This window comes from Macaca fascicularis, chromosome 10, assembly GCF_037993035.2.
Source record: "Macaca fascicularis isolate 582-1 chromosome 10, T2T-MFA8v1.1".
In the NCBI taxonomy this organism is placed as follows: domain Eukaryota; kingdom Metazoa; phylum Chordata; class Mammalia; order Primates; family Cercopithecidae; genus Macaca; species Macaca fascicularis.
This window is the reverse complement of record NC_088384.1, coordinates 119,324,686-119,342,277: the sequence shown is the minus strand read 5'-3', so window position 1 is coordinate 119,342,277 and position 17,592 is coordinate 119,324,686. Positions and strand designations below refer to the sequence as shown.

Sequence of the window (17,592 nt, the reverse complement as noted above, 5' to 3'; positions counted from 1 at the left end):
AAACTCCACAGCTGGGCCATGCTGCTAAACCCCACAGTGAGGGAACGGGGAGGAGGACTTAACCCTAGAGAAGCCGGGGGCACAACAGGAACCCCAGGGACACCTGGGCCGGACAAAGAGGACAGCTGGATGGGGCCCAGGCTTCGACGCCCCCCGACCCCCGACTGATGCCCCCCGACCCCCAACTGAACCCTCAACCCTAGCAGACTCAGCTCATCCACCCAGCTGGCCCTAAAGGCCCCCTGTCGTCCTTCAGCCACTCTCCCCTGCTGTTCTGTCCTGGATGGGAGCGTGCAGGCTCACAGAGTTTGGAAGAATAAAGAGGAGTCGCACACTGCAGGGCCTTTGGTTACCACGGGGAGTGCAGGCGGGCAGGAGAGGGTTAGCTGCAGTGAAAACCGTCCCTGAGCTCGCCTGGAAGCCTGGCCCGCTCACTTTCCACTGCTGAGCCGCATAGACCTGCTGCTGCCCACCACACTTTCACACCCGCCCCCGCTCCTCCTACTCACGGCGGGGGCTGGGGCTGCACCCGCCCTCCCAGGAGGCCTCTGGTGACTGTTCTGGTCATACTCAGGCCAGTGTTGCTGGGCCCCAGCGAGACCCCCAACCCTTTCCTATCCAAGGCCCAGAGCCACCTCGTTTCCTGCAGAAATCAAAGTGAAGGGTGTGGCTCTTAAGGCCTCTGGGGTGTCTCCAGGCCCTGCTGAGGATGCAGCACAGAAGCCAGGGCTGCCGGGGGCAGAGGGAGAGGCACCAGGAAGCTCAGGGACATAGGAGGGGAGGGCTGTGTCTGTCGGGAAAGGGCCTGGGCGCCGGAGAAGGAGTCAGGCTAGACACAAAGTAGAACTTCCCAACGTGTTTTCTGGGATGATCTTGGGGTACCACGCCTTCGCCCCCTCTCTGTCCTCCCGTGCCCCCTCAGCACAGCGGTTACCTTTGGTCACTTCAGCAACACCCCGGGTGTGGGCTTGGGGCCCTTTCAGGAGGACGCGGGCCTCAAGCTGGGTGGATTTTGCTGCCTGGTTCCCAGTCCACCCGCAGTGCACCTGGGAGGTGGGACGAGGGGTCACTATCTCCAGCCTGCTCTTTCCAGGGGAGGGACACATGCAGCACCCAGGTTTGCTCGGAATCCTCAAGCTGGGGACCCTCTGAGGTGGGCAGGCAGCAGGGGTGGCCTCTCCCAGGCCACTGCCATGGCCTGTTATGGGACCCTCTCTTCCCACTGGTTGGGGCTGGGAGAGGAGACAAGATTGGTGTCACTCCTGGAAATGGAAGGAAAGGCCCTGGAGCTCTGGGGAGTTTGGGGTAGCTGGGCCATAGGCCGAGCCCCGCTCCTCTGGTGGGATCGCCCCCTGAGGTCCTGTGCACCTCCAAACCCAGTGGGTGATCTCCACACGCATCCCAGCGTGTGGCTGTGCAGGGAGCTGCCGAGGGGCGCTCAGCCTCTTTGCTGTGCTCGGCCGGCCCAAAATTCTCAAAACAAGGAGTATCCATATGTTGCTTATTTAATTAAATAAAAAGAAATAAGGAGCTAAAATCAACGGTCACATGCCTATTCCAGAAGTGTTGGGAATACTGAGAGTACAAAGAAAGTAAAGTTCCCTGTCTGAGCCGTCCCTGTGGGTGCTGGGCATGTGTGTCTGGATTTGGCAGTTGCCCTGCAGCTTTTCGGGATGATGCCGTGGGGGTGGGGGCGGGTGCTTGGAGACCTCTAGGCTTCTTTGCAATTCTGTGCATCTACGATTTCCAAATAAAAGATGGGAAAACCCATGCGCCTTCTCCCCACTGAGCGGCAAGCATTGCTGTGACTATTTTGCTGTTTTGCTCCAAATGTACCCTAAACATCTTTATTTGCTATTTGCCCATTTTTCAAAATGAATAAACATCTGTCAGTACCTAGGAGGGCTCCCCGTGATGCTCCCGGGTCCCTGTGAGTCTTTCCAATTAAGTCTCCCAGGTAAGAAGACGTCAGATGGGGAGCCATAGGGAGAGGCCTCCAGGTCAGTGAGAAAGGAAGCCCTGGGCCCATCAGGGACTCCCAGAAGCCCCAAGACCCCGCAGCGACTGGGATTTGCAGCTAAGGAGATGCTGGTCTCCCTGCAAGATTTGGAACCAGCAGGAGTTTGAGGAGAATATCCCCTAATTGAGGCCCCCACGGTGGTGAGGACTAGCCTATTAAGGCAGGAAAAGAGGACCGTCGTCAGGGCTGGGCTCAGCATTCTCCACCAACAGCTCCCACCTCCCCCAAAGCCACCCAGCCATCCGAGAAAGTCCATGCCTGAAACTGCGTGTGGGTGCCACACGCATGAGCCCTGCTCTACTCCAAGAAGCCTGGGGCTGGGGCCACGTGGGCAGATAGGTGGACCCGCTGGGCACATTCCTATTCCTGTGCAGAGATGGGGGTGTCAGGAGGGGCCTCAAGGAAAAAAAAAAATCTCCACCAGGGCTGATGCCTGACCTTTCACCACCAGAGCCTCAGAGTCTCTTCCTGTTAACTTTTCCTCTGGGAATGCTTTGTGAGTCATTAACACTTTAGTATAAACAAGACTCAACTTTCTCAGAAAGAAGGTAGTGGGGTTTTTAGACAGGGATGGGACAGGGATGGGATTAGCCTGGGATAAGAGGGCTGAGTCAGAGCCTGTGGGGGTCCAAAGGCTCTGACCAGAAGGTGAAACTGTTAGTCATGTGAACCAGAGCAGCTCCATGTTGAACAGGAGCTGGGTAAAATGAGGCTGAGACCTACTGGGCTGCATTCCCAGGCGGTGAAGCCATTTTAAGTCACAGGATGACACAGGAGGTGGGCACAAAACACAGGTCATAAAGACATTGCTGATAAAACAGGTTGCAGTAAAGAAGTGACAAAAACCCACCGAAACCAAGATAGTCACGAGAGTGACCTCTGGTCGTCCTCACTGCTACTGTAGTCCCAGCTACTTGGGAGGCTAAGGCAGGAGAATGGTGTGAACCTGGGAGGCAGAGCTTGCAGTGAGCCGAGATTGCGCCACTACACTCCAGCCTGGGAGACAGCGAGTCTCCGTCTCAAAAAAACAAACAAACAAAAAAGTAGCTGGGCACGGTGGAGGCTGAGGCGGCAGGATTACGTGAGCCCAGGAGTTCAAGGCTGCAGTGAATTATTGATATGAGTGGTGGGCAGGGAAGTGCTGGGTAGAGGAGGGCGTGGTCCGTGGCTAGGACTCCACCTACAGGCCTGTGCCCACGGACCTAGGTGACGACCGACACACCCTGCCTTCATGTCCAAATGTTGCATTTCCCAAAACCACCCTGCCCTGCCACGCCCCCATCCTGTGCCTATAGATACTCCAAGACCTAGTGGGCAGGAACCCAAGCACTGGACATGGAGAGGAACCCATCCGCAGAACACACAAGCGGCTGGATGTCGAGAGGCCGTTGGGGGGAGCACACCGGCAGAAGAGCACACTGAGACCCCGGCAGGCCATCGGCTGGTGGAATGATGCAGAGTTTGGCTGGGGTGGTCGGAGGAGAGCCCAGGCTGCTGAGAGGCCTGACTCCAGGGGAAAACCATCTCCCTTCTGGCTCCCCCATCTGCTGAGAGCTGCTTCCACGAAATCAAACTTTGCACTCATTCTCCAAGCCCACGTGTGATCCGATTCTTCCTGTACAGCAAGAACCCCGGGATACAGGCCTCTGTCCTTGTGGTAAGGCACAGGCCTAATTGAGCTGGTTAACACAAGCCGCCTACAGACGGCTAAACTAAGAGAGTGCCCTGTAGCACATGCCCACTGGGGCTTCAGCTATCAACATTCACCCCTAGAAGCTGCCGTGGGGCTCCCTGCCTGTCGATATGCTCCCCTAGGGGTTTGAGCAGTGGGGCACCAAAGAAGCAAGCCAGTCCCCCATTGCATGCCCGGCGAGGGGACAAGGGAATCTTTGCCATTTCACTATGATCCTGCCCTTGAACTCCAGCGTGGGACCCTGTCTCAAAAAACAAACAAAAAAAAACACCAAACCAACACCAAACAACAGCAACAACAAACCCCAGCCCCAGATTCCTCTGGGAGATAGATTTGAGGTTCCCTCCCAGCAACTTCTTCAGTGACCCTATGATTAACCCCTTCTCTGCTGCAGCCCAGCATCTCAGCATACAGATTTGACGTGTGTGCATCGGCAGCAAACTATCATGGTTACAAAGAGACAACTGGGGCTGGGAAGGAAGAGGGTTTCCCTCCAGCTGTAGCAGGAGGAGTCGTAGACAGAATTCCTGACACTGGATCGTGGAAGGAAAGAGCTGTATTCAGCTGGGAGCATCGGCAGACTCACATCCTAGAGATCGAGCTCTCCAAATAAGTAATTCCTGTCCCTTATAAGGGCTCACAACCCTAAAGGGGCTGTGCGGGGGTGGGGTCGTGATCCATTGAGCAAGCGAGGGGTACATGACTGGGGGCTGCACACACCAGTAATCAGAACAAAACAGAACAGAACGGGGAGTTTCATAATGCTTTTTTACATGCTGTCTGGAATCTATAGATAGCACAAGCGGTGAGGTCAGGAGTTGAATTTTAACACCAGGCCCAAAATGTGGCGCCCCGTTGTCTACGATTTTTTGATTTTTCACTTCTGCCTATTCTTTTAACTTCTACTTTTTCAGCAAAGAAGAAATTAAGTATAAAGCAATATAAGGAGTGGTCTCCTCTCTGACAGCTAGATGTCAGCTTGCTTTGGGATTCCCTGGGAGGGTCCCAACCAGGACCGTGTACCAAGCCCTGTGCTAAGGCCACCACCCACATTCCCTCACTGATCTCCTCAGTTACCCTTTGAGATGGGCGCGGAGCTTATTTCAGAGGTGAGGAAACCGAGGCTCAGAGAGGGGCACAATGAGTTGGCTGAGAGCAGAGATGCAGACCCAGGAAGTCTGTCCAGGGAGGCAGCGGCCGTCGCTGTGGGGGGAGACATGTTCCCCATGCGTGGGGTGGGGCGCAGGAAGGCGATGGCCTGAGAACCTCCCGGGAGGCCGGTGCTCCTGTGCCCTTCCTCATCAGGGAGGCGAGATGGGGAGTGTGGACTGTTCTTTTGATGGGGCGTGAATGATCATCAGCGAGAACAGAGGGACTCCAGAGACAGGAATTAACTTGTAAATGATTCCCTTTGGAATTCGAATGATCTCTAGAGGAGACATTATCTGGGGGACAAGTCTGTCCAGGTGAGGCTGCATTGCTGCTGCCCTCTTTTCTGAGGTTTCGGGGAAGGGGTGGAAGGCGACTGCTTTCCCATGGTGGGGCCGGCCCTAAGGCAGAAAAGGGAAAATCACAGCAGGGCCTCTTCCAGCATCTGCTGCCCTTAAGTGGCCTCTGATTTAAAGCAGTGAGTAAGCCAGGGCACCATATGTGAGCCAAAAATAAAATTCCAAGCCTGCAGTTAACTGAATAGACCCCCCTCTTGGCCAAGGGTACTCAAAGAAACCTGAAAAACGAGTTCAGGCTATGAGAGGAAGGTGGGGACCAGACAGGTCCCATTAGACCCTCCTCCTCTTGGAGTTCAGGAACAACTGACCAGCATTAACATTAAAACGGAGCTCTTAAGCCTGACAAAACAGGCCAGGCACAGTGGCTCACGCCTGTAATCCCAGCACTTTGGAAGGCTGAGGCCAGAGGATCTCCTGAGCTCAGGAGTTCAAGACCAGTCTAGGCAACAACATAACGAGACCTCATCTCTCAAAACAAAACAAAACAAATCAGCCAGGCGTGGTGGTGTGTACCTGTGGTCCCAGCTACTCAGGAGGTAGAGGCAGGAGGATAGCTTGAGCCAGAAAGGCCCAGGCTGCACTGAGCTGGGCCACTCAACCCCAGCCAGGGGTTTGGAGATCCTGTCTCCAAAAAAAAAAAAAAAAACAAACTGACTAAACAGACTGTAAGATCCCAAATGCCAGCCTGACTCTGGCATAACATCACATGACAAACAAGGAAAGAAAAATATTTTATCCACAAATACGTGTATTTGTCATAGTTCAAAAAGGCCCTATTGGCCGGGCGTGGTGGCTCACGCCTGTAATGCCAGCACTCTGGGAGACTGAAGAGGGTGGATTGCCTGAGTTCAGGAGTTCAAGACCAGCCTGGGCAACACGGTGAAACCCTGTCTCTACTAAAAATACAGAAACTTAGCCGGGCGTGGCAGCATGCGCCTGTAATCCCAGCTACTCGGGAGGCTGAGGCAGGAGAATTGCTAGAACCTGGGAGGCAGAGGTTTCAGTGAGCTGAGATCGCACCACTGCACTCCAGCCTGGGTGACAGAGTGAGACTCCATCAAAAAAAAGAAAAAAGAATCAAGACCACTGTTGGCCGGGCGCGGTGGCTCATGCCTATAATCCCAGCACTTTGGGAGGCTAAGGCAGGCAGATCACCTGAGGTTGGGAGTTCGAGACCAGCCTGACCAACATGGAGAAACCCTGTCTTTACTAAAGGTACAAAATTAGCCAGGCATGTGGTGCATGGCTGTAATCCCACACATTTGGGAGGCTGAGGCAGGAGAATTGCTTGAACCCAGGAGGCAGAGGTTGTGGTGAGCCCAGATCACACCATTGCACTCCAGCCTGGGCAACAAGGGTGAAATTCCATCTAAAAAAAAAAGAGAAAAAGAGAAAAAAGAAGAAAAGGCCCTGCAAAGCCATCTTGCGTGGGGGAAAGTTTGTGTCTGTAAGGAATCTCTGTTAACATAACCAGCTCTTTCCCCTTCTGGGCCCTCCCAGTCCTGAAGAGGTTACCTGAGAGTCCAGCACCTTCTAAAGGTCTACATAGGAAACATTTGCCATCTATCGTCTTTAAGGACAGACACCTATGGAACTTCATCTTCGTAGTAAGAACCTTGGTGTCCACAACCCCTTATCTTTTTTTTTTTTTTTTGAGACGGAGTCTCACTCTGTCGCCCAGGCTGAAGTGCAGTGGCCGGATCTCAGCTCACTGCAAGCTCCGCCTCCCAGGTTTACGCCATTCTCCTGCCTCAGCCTCCCAAGTAGCTGGGACTACAGGCGCCCGCCACCTCGCCCGGTTAGTTTTTTGTATTTTTTAGTAGAAACGGGGTTTCACCGTGTTAGCCAGCATGCTCTCGATCTCCTGACCTCGTGATCCACCCGCCTTGACCTCCCAAAGTGCTGGGATTACAGGCTTGAGCCACTGCGCCTGGCCCACAACCCCTTATTTGGGACCCGTAAGGCCCCATCTATGACCTGAAAAGCCCCCATCTAGAACCCGCAAGGCTCCCACCCAGAACCTGTAAGGCCCCCATCTATGACCTGTAAGCCCCCAACTAGGACCCATAAGGCCCCACCCCCTGCTTTGAGTCGTTCTGCCTTCCTGAACCTGAGCAACTCGCACCTCACATGTACTAATTGATGCCGATGTCTGCCTAAAAGGTATAAAACCAAGCTGTCACCCAACCACCAGGGACACATGGGCTCAGGACATAATGGGACTGTGCCTCAGGCCATGGTCACTGGTATTAGGCTCAGAATAAACCTCTTTAAATATTGTACAGAGTTTGGCTCTTTTTGTCACACGTATTTTAAGGTGAAAATCTCTGGGCTCCTTCACCACCCTAGCCTGCTGTGGCATAGCCATGCCCCACACCCAGATCTGCTTGACGAGGGCCTGGGACCGAGGGGCCTTGGGGGCCTGGTGTGGCACTGCAGGGACCCCAGGTTTCCTTCCCCACCTTTCATTGCCCACGTCCTGCTTTGAGATCTGTTTGCGGGGGTAGAATGTTGGGGCAGGGTCCAGCCTGCCCCTATCCGTGGGCCCCACAGCCACTGTGTCTGGGCCCCCCACCCGTGGGCCCCACAGTCACTGCATCCGGGCCCTCCGGTCCCGGCAGTCTTGGGATTCTGGGTCAGTGGCTGCAATGAAAGGCTGGGCTTGTGGTTTCAGTCACAGGAGGCCAGGTCCTGCCCGCCTCCGGGCTGTGCCGGCTGGAATGAGGCTGGACCTGGAGCCCAGATAAGCTGAGGAGGAGGAGGAAAAGGGTGGGAGGGAGGAGGAGAAGCTCCAATTTCTGTCCAGGCCTCAGGCCTGGGTTCCCAGGAAGTTCAGCAGGTATGTGCTGGGCAAGGCGGGCCGGTAACCCCTGACACGGGCAACCCTCCCGCACCCAGCCCCACTCCTGCTGAGAGAACCCTGAGAGCCCTCGCCAGTCCCCTCCTCCCCAGCTTGGGGGGCCAGAGCCTGCCAGCACTGGAGCAACCCCCCCGTGGCCACAGAGCAAGCACTTCAGGTGACCCAGGGATCTGGACAAGCGTATCAGAGGCCCACAGGAGCGGCTTCCAGCTTCTGAGGCTGGCAACGGCATTAAGAAGCTCAAAGTGAGACAGGCAGGCTGGCTAGTTTCCCGTTTTCAGATGGTCTGGAGGGGCCGGGCGTGGTGACTCACACCTGTAATCCCAGCACTTTGGAAGGCTGAGGCCGATGGATCACTTGAGGCCAGGAGTTTGAGACCAGCCTGGCCAACATGGTGAATCCCCATCTCTACTAAAAAAATTAGCTGGGCGTGGTGGTGCACGCCTGTAATCCCAGCTACTGGGGAGTCTGAGGTGGGAGAATCGCTTGAACCCAGGAGGCGGAGGTAGCAGTGAGCTGAGATCGCACCACTGCACTCCAGCCTGGGCAACAAGAGCGAGACTCCATCTCAAAACAAGGCCGGTGCGGTGGCTCACGCCTGTAATCCCAGCACTTTGGGAGGCCGAGGCGGGCGGATCACCTGAGGTTGGGAGTTTGAGACCAGCCTGACCAACATGGAGCAACCCCGTTTCTACTAAAAATACAAAATTAGCCGGGCGTGGTGGCGCACGCCTGTAACCCCAGCCACTTGGGAGGCTGAGGCAGGAGAATCGCTTGAACCCGGGAGACGGAGATTGTGGTGAGCTGAGATCACGCCATTGCACTCCAGCCTGGGCAACAAGAGCGAAATTCCATTTCGAAACAAAAACAAAAACAAACTCGGGACCCCGATTCACTCTGACACAAGAAAAAAATTAAACTAAAAGCTAAGTCATGTGAGAAGCGAAGCTGCCTGTCTTTTTGTTCCTAAGCAGGTAGTTACAGATAACAGGTGAAGCATCTCTCTCTCTTTTTTTTTTTTTTTTTTTTTTTGAGACGGCGTCTCGCTCTGTTGCCCAGGCTGGAGTGCAGCGGCTGGATCTCGGCTCACTGCAAGCTCCGCCTCCCGGGTTCACGCCATTGTCCTGTCTCAGCCTCCCGAGTAGCTGGGAGTACCTAGGCCCCCGCCACCTCGCCCGGCTAGTTTTTTAGTAGAGACGGGGTTTCACCGGGTTGGCCAGGATGGATGGTCTTGATCTCCTGACCTCGTGATCCGCCCATCTCGGCCTCCCAAAGTGCTGGGATTACAGGCTTGAGCCACCGTGCCCGGCCAAGAAGCATCTATCTCTACAGGAGACGTTCACCTTATTTTATGCAAGTGCAGGTTTCCGAGCGTGAGAGGCACACACAGCTGACGATTCCCCTGCTGGCTCCTCTTCTGTTGCAGCATGTGATTACCAAGGCCTCCCTCTTGCCCCTCCATCTGCTTTCCCCCCTTTAAATGGTGCAGCTCTCAAAAACATCTTTGGAGAAAGGCAAAGACCACAGACTGTTTCTATGACTCCATGTGCTTTTCTTCTGGGCATGTCCTCAACCTTGGCAAAATAAACTTCTTGATCGACTGAGCCCTACCTCTCATGTTTTTCGGTTTACAGCCCCCTCCCCGAGTCTTAGGTTGAGCTCTCCAGAGCACACCCCAAAACAAAAATGAGCAGTAGGTATGTTCCCGAGGGGTCACTGTCCTGGGCACCCCCCTGAGGGCCTCCCAGAGCCCAGGGACTCCCCAGGTGTCCTGCCACGGGGCCAGCATCCTGGCATGAGTCCATCCCTCTGGGCTTTGGCTGTGGTGAGCGCTGGCTCCCAGCCAGGGGCTATAGAGCCACAGGCAGAGCAAGAGGCCAGCAGGGAGCGTGCTGAGAAGACCAGCGTAGGCCCAGGGCAGGTCCCACCATGGGCTTCTCCCCACCTGCTGGGCTGGGCTGGGCTGGACGCTGACCTGACCATGGGTCTCAGTCTGGATGGCCAACATTCCTCAGTGCGGCTGCAGCTGTCTGGACCGCACCTCCCATGGCTGCGGCCCCACTTGGGTCCATTAGTCTGATTTATTTCCCTGGCATGCCTGGCCCAGGTCTGTAGGGGGCAGGGGTGGGGAGAAGCTTATTCAGTACAGCTGAGCCTGGCTCCTTCCTGCACGTTCCCAAGCCCCTGTGGCTTGTGAAGCTGAGCTGAGAGGCCACCTAAGGCCAAGGATGGACAGAAGGCCTGTCTTGATGGGGAGGGCGGGAGGATGAGAGCAGCAGGCCTCTGTTCCCACAATCCTGCAGAGCCCAGACATCCACCGGCCAGCCCTGCTGTCTGTGAGCTTCTGGGCATCATTTGAAAACATGAGATGCTCCATCTCTGGCCCCAGATTCCAGCCTGGGAATCCAGGAGGTGGTGAGTCAGCTTTAGGAAAGGCTAGATCAGGGAGCTCTGGGGCCACAGGGAGGACTCTGGAGAGGGAAGTGGAAGCAAGAGGCTGCAAGAGGCTAACTGGACACTGCACTCCCCAGCTCCACATACAGAGTGAGTGGGGCCAGTGAGCACTCCCCAGCTCCACGCAGCAGTGAGCAGGGTGGGTGAGCAGGTCTTAGGAGTCTGCCGACCTCGTTGAGTGTTAGGCACATGTGGAGCCATCAGGCTCACCTGGAAGTTTCAGACTCAACCAGAGGCCTCCTGGACATGCAGGTCACCAACTCCACCCTAGACTACTTCAATTTCTCTCTTGGGGGCGGGTGGGGGCAGGGTGGTAGACATGTGTGTTAATTAAAGCTTTCTGGGAGTGTGGAGGACCAGCGTTGAGTATCACTGCCTGGAGTCTGAGCTTGGCCGTCAAACACATTGGCCACTAGCTGCGTGTGTCCATTGGAATTTAATTAAATAAAACTGAAAGTGCAGTTCCTCAATTTCAAGGGTTCAATAGCAGCACCTGCTGGACACAGCAGCCCACAAGTTACAGAATGCCCACCAGGTGGGGCGAGCCCCTCTGGCACTGCCTTCCACATGCTGCCTCCCAGCTGGGGAAACTGAGGCAGGTCCCTGGGGAGCTGGGAGGTGAGCGCCAAGGATCTAACTCCTGATTTAGAGCTCCCTCTGCTGGACAGAAAGGAGGGGACAGCACAGAGGTGACACCAGGGGCCTTGGAGCTGTCTGTGCAGACAAGTGATGACCCGGTGGTCCCACGTGTCCCCAGGGTGAGCACGAGATTGTGAGGAGCCACACGAGGCTTCGGAGAGGAGGTGAAGCAGGTGACTTCAGGCAAAGGGAAAAGCATGGCCTTAGGGGATATGGCTGGCATCCTGGGAACTGTAGGAAGATGGGGGTGCAGAGGTGTGTGGGGCTACTGCATGGGGACCTGGAGCCCCTGGTCCAAGAGGGGCTGGGAACCAGGGAGGCATCTGAGCAGGGCTGGGTTTTGGGCAGTCCCTGGACTGTCCAGACACCCTCCTCTGTGGAACTGTGGGCCAGGCCCGAGGTTCATATGTTATGCTTGTGCCTGTGGTCAGGGGGCTCAGCCTCAGGTGACAGAAACTCAAAGCTAAAAATGAAATGTATTGGTTCACCCAACCAAAAGCACAGAAGTGGACCATTTCAGACTCGGCTGGATCCTGGTGTTCAAGCATCTTCATTCACTCGCTTCTCCCTCTCCGGGCTGGCATCATTTCCAGGCAGGGGCGGCCGCTGACAGGTGCAGTGCTCACAGCTCAGCACTGCCAGGGAGAATGCATCCCATTCCAGAATTCCAGCCTCCGTCCTGGACGGGTGCTCACAGGCTCCAGTCAGGCCAGGTGGGGCATCCACCCCCGAACCACAGGGGCTGAGGAGGGGACACCCTGAAAGAATATCAGGAATGTGGTCACTCGACTGAAGGGAGCTGCGCGCTGGGCAGGCCAGCAGGGTCACCCAAGACAACTAGCACGTCATGTGGAAGGGTGCGGGAGTCCAGGTGGCCTCCCCGTCCTGGGACAGGTGCTCCGCTGGGGAGAGGCTGCTGTTTGCAAGGGCAGATGAAGGCGGCAGTGTCTTTTGCTAGCGCAATACTCAGCACCCAGCACACCGCCCTGTAGCACTGCCCAACCCCAGGTCCTGTTCTCCAGAGTCAGCCCTGCCCACTCTCATTCCTGCCCCACCTGGGGCCCTCCCCAGGCACCTGGCCCAGGTAGATGCAGCCATGGTGGGGCCTCCGTTTCTGGGCCACCTGCAGTAGCTGTGAAGTCGGAGCCTGCAGGTACCTATTTATGTCACCTGATCATGTTGACTCCTCTCTGGTGTGGTTTCCTCCCTGCTTTCTAGCCAGTCATCCCCATGGTCCCCCGCTTTGAAGACCTCCGGTGGAGTTCCAGAGTCCTGGTGGCGTCCAGGGACTGCTCTGGTGTCTTTCAGATCCTATGAGGGCCGGCCTCACAGGATGTGACCCAAGTGGCCCCACACCCAGAGGGTGCTGTAGTCACCATCTTGATATTAACACTTTTGTCTTTGAATTTGTGTTTTGGGAGTGCTGTCTGATGACATGGTGGCATGTGCCCGCACTTAGGGTCTGGGAGCCTGGCTTGGCACAACCCTCCTCCCCTCACCCCCAGGAATGGCATTTGGCACCCAGTGACCCCTGCCAACCTTCATCCCAGCAGGGACCTGGGTGTGGGCACAGAGGGGTCAGGGGCATGGCCCACGCACGGAGCCACAGGGACAGGTTCAGGTGCCTGTGACAGTTTCCCCTCCCCCTGCCCAAGAGCACATGACGTCAAATAACAATAAAAACACCATGGCAGGTGCAGAGGGGGCGCTGGAAGGAAGGAAAGAGTCTTCTCTTGCTGTTTGAACAAGGGCCCTGAGTTTTCATCTTGCCCTGCTGGGATCCCGCCTGGCCGCCAGGTGAGGCCTCTCCTCACCAGAGCAGAGCCCAGTAGGCACCTCTCGTGGCAGAGCCTGCGTCGTCTCACTGCTGAGGGTGGCCCCGGAGGCCGGTGGTGAGGAAGTGCAATGCAGGCCTGCAATCCCTGCCGTCTGCGGCGACTGCGATGGGCAAAGCACGCTCACATCTGCTCCCTGAGCCTCCACCTTGAGGCCAAAGCTCTGGAGACATCGGCCCCAGAGCACCTGACACTGGTATTTACAGGCAGATGACAGTTCTCTGCGGTAGGAAAAGGGGCTCTTGGTCAAGTGAAGTCGATACAGCCCCGTTTCAACTCCTGGAAAAGCAGGGAGGGAGCTGAGGCCTGGAGACGAGCAGGACCAGGGCTGGCGGCTTCACTGTTCAGGCTGGGCAGCTGGGCCCTGGGGTACGCCACGCCGACGGAGCAGGGCCAAGGACAGGGCAGGTGCCAGGGCTCAGGAGCAGGTGAAAGCTCAGGGAGCTGCCAAAGTAAATATGCGGCCTGGGCAATTTCATTAACTACTCAGAGGCTTAGCTGCTCCAGCAACCCAGAGCTACTCTAACTCCCTCGGCTCTCTAGATGCAACACAGAGCTTCCTTCCACCTGCTGAGCTGCCTTTCCAGCACCCGCTCTCGGCAGCGGACATGGGGTCCCTGCTCAGGGACCTGACCTTCCAGTGGGCAGGCAGGTGCTGCTGTGTCCTGCCTCCTGTTGTCCATCCACCGGGGACACCTTGCCCACTGCCTGCCTCCTCAGTTAGCGAGTGCCTGCCTATCCTGAGTCTCTGGGCTCCTCTCTGTCCCGCCTCCATCACAGCTCAGATCCACAGTGACCCATCTACCTCTGCCTCCTATCTGAGTTGCAGGAGCAGCACCTGGCCTGTTCCATCCCCATGTGTGGAGGACAGCAAGTACTCAGTGGAGCTAGACGAACCTTTGCGGGGCTATGGAAGGTCCCAGCACCAGGAGCTCTGCTGGGCAGGGCCACCTCGTGCCCCCGCGCCCCACACACATAGTAAGTATGTGCTAAGTTCACACTTGCGCGGCGAATGGTCCAATGAGAAGCTTACAGACACGAGGCTTGAAAACTGTAAAGTGCTGTGCATCATGGGAGGCATGTCAGCGCACTCCACGTCAGCTCATTCCACGTCAGTGCGCTCCACACACTCCACGCACTCACACACTCCACGTCAGTGCACTCCCGAGGCACAGGGAGGCAGGAGGAGCCAAGATAGCAGGAGCTGGTTTCATGGAGGACAAAGCAGCCCCATCAGGGAGAGCAGTGGGGAGCGCTTTTGGAAGGAGGCCTGCCGACTGGGCATGAGCCCGGGGTTGAGCTGAGCGGGGGAGATGAGGACCGGAGACAGAATCCGTGGAGAAGGCAGCTGCATGAGTGGCTGGTGCCCATCAAGACAGATGGGTGTCTTCATTGACAGTCCCCAGAGGGCAGCTGCAGGGTGAGCTGTGTCCAGCACTCAGGAGGGGTTTGGTTCAGCCAGGGATCATCTGAATTCAGGGCCCTCAGCATTTGGAGCCTGCACCCAGCTCAGAAACCTCCTCTTGGCTGGGGGTTTTGGTACAGCCTCCTTGGGGGCCATCTGGCAACATGAGCAAAAAGGCCAGTGTAAGCACCTTTGGACCCGGTGACCCTATGGGCAGGAGCCTCCTGTCAGGTGTCTTCACACACGTGTGCGTGTGTGTTGGGGCCAGGACCCTCACTGGAAGAGGCTGGAGCCCACGCCCTCCCTGGAGAGGGACGAGGTGGGCGGACGGTGGGTGTTGATACTCGGCAGCACCGTGAATCCCCAAAGTGCGGTTTCCCGACAAGTGAGATGCAAGGGCAGACAGTGGAGACAGAGACTCGTGCTTGCACACACAGGCAGGCCTCTGGAGGGCTCCCTCTGTGAGGGGTTTGGGGGGTGTGGTTTTTGCTTCCCACCTTATATCCCTTGAGTGCAAAGATAGCTTTTTTTTTTTTTTTTTTGAGACGGAGTCTCGCTCTGTCGCCCAGGCTGGAGTGCAGTGGCCGGATCTCAGCTCACTGCAAGCTCCGCCTCCCGGGTTCACGCCATTCTCCTGCCTCAGCCTCCCGAGTAGCTGGGACTACAGGCGCCCGCCACCTCGCCCGGCTAGTTTTTTGTATTTTTTTTAGTAGAGACGGGGTTTCACCGTGTTAGCCAGGATGGTCTCGATCTCCTGACCTCTTGATCCGCCCGTCTCGGCCTCCCAAAGTGCTGGGATTACAGGTTTTTTTTTTTTTTTTTTTTTGAGATGGAGTCTCACTCTGTAACCAGGCTGGAGTGCAGTGGCCGGATCTCAGCTCACTGCAAGCTCCGCCTCCCGGGTTTACGCCATTCTCCTGCCTCAGCCTCCCGAGTAGCTGAGACTACAGGCGCCCGCCACCTCACCCGGCTAGTTTTTTGTACTTTTTAGTAGAGACGGGGTTTCACCGTGTTAGCCAGGATGGTCTCGCTCTCCCGACCTTGGGATCTGCCCGCCTCGGCCTCCCAAAGTGCTGGGATTACAGGCTTGAGCCACCACGCCCGGCCAAAGATAGCTTTTTCACCACTCGCCTATGTGACTTTGAAATAAATAAAAACCCAAACCTTCTTAATGCTAGTCATGTTTAGACAATCCCATACCACTTGGTGGTGCTGCCGGGAGGGGGTGCTGCCGGGACGGGGTGCTGTCGGGAGGCGGTGCTGCTGGGAGGGGGTGCTGCCGGGACGGGGTGCTGCCGGGAGGCGGTGCTGCCGGGAGGGGGTGCTGCCGGGACGGGGTGCTGCCGGGAGGGGGTGCTGCCGGGAGGCGGTGCTGCCAGGAGGGGGTGCTTCTAGGAAGGAGTCTGGGAGGAGCAACAGGTTCTCTGAGCAAGAAGGCTCCCGTCTGAAGGCAGACAGCCCACAGGGGATGGGCTCTTGTCTGTCATTGAGGGCACAGGCTCAGAAACGGCAGACATTGTCTCAAGACCACTGGGCCACCCAGAGAAGTGGCCAAAGCCCTCTGACCCGTTTCCATCCATGACATGAGGAGCTGTCTGCTCCCTGTGAGGGAGAAACAGTTGGCCCCTGACATTCGGTGGTGGATGACATCCCTTTTCCTGGCGAAGAGCTGGGCTGGGGTGTGAGCCTGGGAGGGCTGGGCAGTGCACGTGGCCCTCCAAGGTTACAGGAAGCTCAACTGCTGGCTTCTTGTGACACCCTCCCAGGTCCTCAGGCCTGGCCAAGGTAAAGGCATTCCCCCCAGGGCTGGCCTGGGGACCTCAGCCTCCCCTACTGGTGCCACAGTCTCTGCATTCAAGCCACTTTAGGGCCCTGTTCCCGCCAACTGGACCTGCCCTGCCCCTGGGAAGCCCTCAGTCTCCTTCTGTCAGGGTCAGCATGGAGCCTTCTGGAGTTCAGGGCAAAAGCCGGGGTGGGTCCAGGCAGTGTCTGTGGGATCCTGTCAGCCTCTTCCCTGGCCAGTGGGACGAGGCTGGCATGGTGGTGCCTCCTCAGGCCTCACTGTGGGGGCCTCTCCTTCCATCTACATTTGTGAGTAGCACCCACTCAGCCCCAGGAGTCAGCTTCCAAAATCTCTCCATAGGCATCACTGTGAGGCCTCCCCAGTGATCTCTGTAGTGAGCCGGAGCGTACCCCCAAAACTCATGTCCACCTGGTACCTGTGTGCCTTTATTTAGAAATAGGTTCTTTGCAGATATAATCACATGACGATGAGGTTATCCTGGACTAGGGTGGGCTCTAAATCCAGATGCGTGTCCTTATAAGAGACACAGGCACAGAGAAAAAGGTCATGAGGCGCCGGAGGTGAGGAGGAAAGACCAGGAAGGGCTGCTGGCCTCCACCGGAGGCTGGAGGAGGCTAGGATCCTCCCTGAGAGCCCCGGAAGGAGCCCACACCTCCACTTCGGCCCAGCGATACTGATCGGGGACTTCTGGCCTCCAGAACTGGGAGAGAATACATTGCCGTTATTTTAAGCCCCCCAGTTCCTGGTACTTTGTTAAGACAGCTCCAGGAAACGGAAACACCCCCACGGTCCTGCATTGCTGGCACTCAGCCATCTGAGAAGGCCCCTAAGCTCGGAGTGGCCACTTCCTGCAGGGCCAGTGCTGCCTCCTGTGACTGGCTGGGCATTTGTGGGTGAAGGCAGCAGGTAACAGCCAGTGTTAATAGAGTCCCGGCCTGATGCCAAGTGCTGCACGTCCAGTTTCTTCCGCACACTCATCCTGTGAGAGGGGAGTAATTACCCCACCAGTGAGGAGGAAAGGAGGCCTGAGGCTGAAGGCCCTGTAACTGGCTGTGAGGCTCTGAACTCCAGTGGTGACCACTGTACCATCCTGGCTGAGAGATGGGAGCCGGGGGAGCAGACAGACAGGGGCTCTGACCACCCAGACACCCCCTTGCTGCAGTCAGGGCTGCCAAGCAGTTCAGTGTCCTGGGAAGCAGGCACTCAGGCCCTGCCTAGGATGCGCAGGCCTTATCACATAGAGGCAGGTGGCAGAGTGCCCCCAGGAATCCCGCTGGCCCTACAATCCCCACACATCTTCTCCATGTCTGCTCCCATCCGGGAAATGTGTTCATTTTCAGATCTACCCCAAATGCACAGATTTCATCTCGGCCT

The 17,592-nt window shown here is 56.7% G+C and overlaps 1 protein-coding gene across 1 annotated transcript in view; it reads right to left on the bottom strand.

Moving 5' to 3' along the window:
- Positions 1-14,053: 14,053 nt before the first annotated feature.
- The window catches only part of LOC141407956 (uncharacterized), a 44,113-nt gene continuing 40,574 nt past the window's right edge, over positions 14,054-17,592 (bottom strand). Inside the window, exon 2 of the mRNA XM_074005662.1 lies at positions 14,054-15,092. The gene's annotated coding sequence lies outside the window, so the exon portion shown is untranslated. The remainder of the gene's footprint in view (positions 15,093-17,592) is intronic.